The 4716-nt window shown below is 41.1% G+C and overlaps 1 long non-coding RNA gene across 1 annotated transcript; it reads right to left on the reverse strand.

Annotated features, from left to right (window-relative positions):
- Nucleotides 1-2553: 2553 nt before the first annotated feature.
- Nucleotides 2554-3063, reverse strand: LOC308163398. Its single transcript, XR_013937616.1, has 3 exons — nt 2935-3063; nt 2781-2843; nt 2554-2688 (listed from the first exon to the last, which is right to left on the reverse strand). It is a non-coding gene; the product is annotated as an uncharacterized lncRNA (long non-coding RNA).
- Between the last annotated feature and the right edge of the window lie 1653 nt (nt 3064-4716).

Here is a 4716-nt window from a genome sequence, read left to right on the forward strand (position 1 = left end):
AGAGATTTTTATGTGGGCCTCGAGTCCAAAAAGGTTGGGAACCGCTCGGCTAATGCAATCCAGCACCAACCCGATGCCATCGTAACGTCACCTGGTGGTAAGTGAAAGTACCATATGATATGCGTTATCATTAACGTAAACCGTAACAGCAGGGTATTATTGTTGGTATATTGAATTGTATCTAGAACTAGCTAGCTAACTTCACTAACGTTAGCTGCGTTAATATTCTCTGTATAGTTATTCTCTGTCAGAATAGTAGTGTTTTGATTGATTGATTGATTGAAAACTTTATTAGAAGATTTGCAGAAGTAGGTACATGAAAGTACATATTACATACAAGGTCAACTAACAGGATAAAAACCCAAGAAAGCCACTGGCTTATTTCAATTGGGGTCCTTGATTCTCAATTCATCGTGATGATGGATCAATGAATGCGGGGGAAGGGGAGAGAGAACTTAGATACTGTGTGTGTGCGCATGTGCGTGTGTGTCTGTGTGCAGTAGAAAACAAACAGAATATGATGTTTATATCTCCTTGTTTCAGACGATGAGACAACTGAGAACTCCTGGCCAGCCTTGTGGACTGAAAGTCAGGCTAAGGAATTTAAAACAAGGCATCCTTGGTTACAGTGGAGGGACAGAACATTAGGTAATATCAGCACACATGAAAAGGCAAAGCTGATATAAACAATTGAAATTCATAAAGTCAATGACTATGCAAATGAGAGTTAATTCAGGGTCATCTTTAATGTGCATTAATGTAAGACATTTACCATTCAATTACTATATTGTAATGTTAGTTATCAATAGTTGTCAGATAATTAGCTATTGAAAGAGTGTAATGTTTTCCTCCTTTCATCTGCTTTTCAAGCATTTGCTAGCCATGGTGTGAAGATTGTAAACAGTTTATGAAATACTTTAGATTTAATTTAATTAAAATGTTGGCCCTGTTCAGCAGATGTTATTGCTAATATAGATACAAAACGTGTATGATGATGCTAATTAGTCGTGGTTTTGTTTACTTCCAGGTTGTGCTATTTGCAGGTCCATAAAATCAACTGCCATCCTCACAGAAAAAAGAGTGTCCATATCTGAGGAGTGGGTTAGGTCCTTTAAGATCCAGTCTTTAAACACAGACAGATCAACGGCTCTGACCTCTTTGAGGAACAAGATTCGACGACATGAGACGTCCAGGGCACACGCAATAGCCCAGGAGCTCACTGAAAAGGGCGGACAGGATTTGCTTGGAAATTTGGTGAGAGCTGTGTCAGAGACTGTGTTGGCTGAGACAGATGCTGCATTCAGAACAGCATACTATCTTGCAAAGATGAACCGACCTTTCACTGACCGTGATGATCTCATTGAGCTTCAGGAAAAAAATGGTGTCAACATGGGTACTAACGATGAATTGAGAATCAAGGACCCCAATTGAAATAAGCCAGTAGCTTTCTTGGGTTTTTATCCTGTTAGTTGACCTTGTATGTAATATGTACTTTCATGTACCTACTTCTGCAAATCTTCTAATAAAGTTTTCAATCAATCAAAAAAAAATAATACTAGTCTGCACTCAAGGTACAGTTCCACAAAAATTGTGGAACATATAGCAAAAGAGATGCAGAAAAAAATTGTTCACAGTCTTGTGTCATCTTCAAGCAAGTTGTCTGTTCTCATTGACGAGGCTACATCTCTCAGCCACAAATCTGCCATGATTGTCAGCCTGAAAGCCTCAGTAGATGGAGCTACTCCTGAATTGTTGTTCCTGGAGCTGGTTGAGCTGGAGAGCCAAAGGGCAGAGGGCATAGAAGAAGCTCTACTGAGCTGTTTGGACATTGCAGGCTTCAGTGAAGAGTAGGGTTGGGTATCGTTTGGGTTTTATCCGGTACCGGTTACTAACCGATACTTTAAAAACGGTACCGGTACCAAAACGGTACTTAATTCGGTACTTTAGATTTTTTTAAATGACATATATATATATATATATATATATATATATATATATATATATATATATATATATATATATAATAATAACACGGTCGACAACATTAAACAGCTTTTCACTTTTTTATTGCTGAGGCACAATATATATTGTTAAATACACACTCAAATTAAAATAAATGAAAATAAAACTCCTGCTGACTGAGGCACAATATACATATATATATAATATTACAGTTAAATTATGTTTGAATTATGTTAACCCACCACACACTCAAATAAAAATAAATAAAAATAAAACTCCCACCTCAGCAATTCTTTTGCAAAAAGATGAGCATATTTGCCTTCTCTGGCAAAATACGACACCTCTCTTGACTAATTGCATGACCTGCACATGAGAAAACCCTCTCAGATGGTGTGGATGAGGCTTGTACGCACATGTATTTATCTGAAAGCTTAGACAGTATGGGGAGTGTGGGGAACGCGTCATGTTCCACACACACAGTAGCTCCCTCTGCAGGTCGGAACGCGTCATGTTCCCCACAGGGAGGCTGTCCCGCTTACCCCACCACCAGACTACAGGGTCTTGACCTGATGGGATTGAAGACAAACTTGTGTACAGTTCAATTTCTTTCTGGACCACTTCAGTGATGGGGAGGGCACTATTACTGGTCCCTGTTTCCTGAAGAAGCTCTAGGTCCTCATCCTCAAACAGCTCCTCTAGGGCTGACTTTTTGGCACGCTTCTTGTGCTGAAAAATACATAAAAGTAGTGTTTAGACAAACATACTTTAAAAATTGCATTCGTTCATTTGAGGTATTCCATGATTATTTATGAACTTACATGTTCCTCTGCCTTGTCCTCATCTGAATCTTCTTCCCCTGGCCCTGTGCCCGCCATTGGAAGCTGTAGGCACAATTTTGCACATAAATAGCAATACTTCATCATAGAAACGGTATTATAGGACACATAGTAAACAAGGATGAGGATAAAATACCTGTTCTGTTGCACTGGCACTGGCAACTGCTGCTTTCTTCAACCTCTCCCAGGCATCAGCATATTTAAATCTGCCTTTGAAGCGAGGGTCCATCGAAGTGGCCTCCTGGAGAAAGTTCTGAATATCTGGATTCTGTAAATGAACATGACAAACTGTTTAGTGTCTAACAGTGAAATGATGTGGTTTGCCCTCTTGTAAGCATAGGCTATGCTTGGAAATGGAAAATACCTGGTATCGCTTTTTCAGATCTCCCCAGACCGCCTCTTTCACAGCACAGGTGAACTGAGTGTCGTCTCCTTCAATCACCCTGAAATGCTTCTCCAGCTTGTTCAGGATGGGGAGAATTTCGCCACATGTGGGGGACCTCTCACTGGATACGCAGAGGTGTACAGCAACTTCATGACGTTCACAAACTCCTCTGCTTTCTGGAAGTCATTGTCTGTGAGCCTTTCCAGCCTGGGTGAAAAAATAAGATAAAATAAAGAATAAAAAATATCAACAAAGTTGTTTAACAACTGATCTTTTCAAGGTCCACTTCTCCATACTCCATCACACAGGTATAATGTGCAGTGAAATGTTATTGCTAGCTCATAAAGTGTGCTTAAGTAAAATACACCCATCTTGTCCATCACCTGTCTTTCTCCATTGGCTTTCTGAGTTGCTGGTCCAGTGAAGCTGCCTGGATGGCTGGGTACTGCTCCAGAAACCGCTCTACCATCAGGAACAGGGAGTTCCACCGTGTTCTGACATCCAGAATCATGTTGTGTTCTGGCAGGTCTGAAACACATTTTGAATTACAATCTACATTGCTGAAGATGTTTGAAACAAACATAACCTTTTGAGATTTATAGGCGCTACTTACTCAGAAGTCGCTGCTTCTCCCGCAGGACAGGTTTGGACAGGGTGGACCGCTTCAGCCACACCACAACTGTGCGCAGTCTGGCACACCACCGTGTAACTGCACTGATGGAGTAAACCTTCTGGGCTGCAAGGTTTAGGGTATGGGCGAAGCACCCCACTTTTAATAAGGGCAGATTTTTCAATGCAACATCCATGTTGCTGGCATTGTCTACTGTGGCGGCTACAGCTTTTTTGTTTAACTTAAATTCAGCCAGAATGCCATGTATTTCTTCTGCCACCACCAGGCCTGTCTGTGACTCATACACAGCTTTGGTGTTAAGCACCTTCTGCTTAATGTGGCCATGAATCGAGTAGTGCACAGTAACCGTTAAATAGTGGTCCTGTGCCACACTCGTCCACCCATCACAGGTAATAGCAACCACATTTATGTTTGCTAATTCCTTAATGAGGTTTTCTTTTTCAACTGAGTACCATGCAGGAATAAGGGTATTGGACAGAGCATCCCTGGATGGCGGTTTGTAGCGAGGATTGAGGGCGGTGGTCATCTCTCTGTAAACATATTTGAGGATATTTATTATTGTCATTTTGACTTTTATAAACATAAAGTAAACAAATATTGTTTTCACGTCACTTTACCTGAAACAGGGAGATTCCACAGTGGAAAAGGAATGCAGTCCCTTGACCACAAACCTGGTAACAGCCCTGTGAATTTCCTCCACCTTGTCATTGGTCAAAGTTCCCTTCTTTGCCAAGGTGAATGGGGTCTCTGATGCTGTAGCTGGAGAGCCAACAATATAAACATAGGTTAAATAATGTTACTGTAGCTAAATATTTGCTGCTGCCTTTCTTGGATAGGACCCTCTTGAAAGCTGTACCACATAACGACACCTGGGGTCGCTTGGGTGCGGATCAGACGGTCTG

This window comes from Nansenia antarctica (assembly GCF_963989245.1).
Source record: "Nansenia antarctica genome assembly, chromosome: 8".
In the NCBI taxonomy this organism is placed as follows: domain Eukaryota; kingdom Metazoa; phylum Chordata; class Actinopteri; order Argentiniformes; family Microstomatidae; genus Nansenia; species Nansenia antarctica.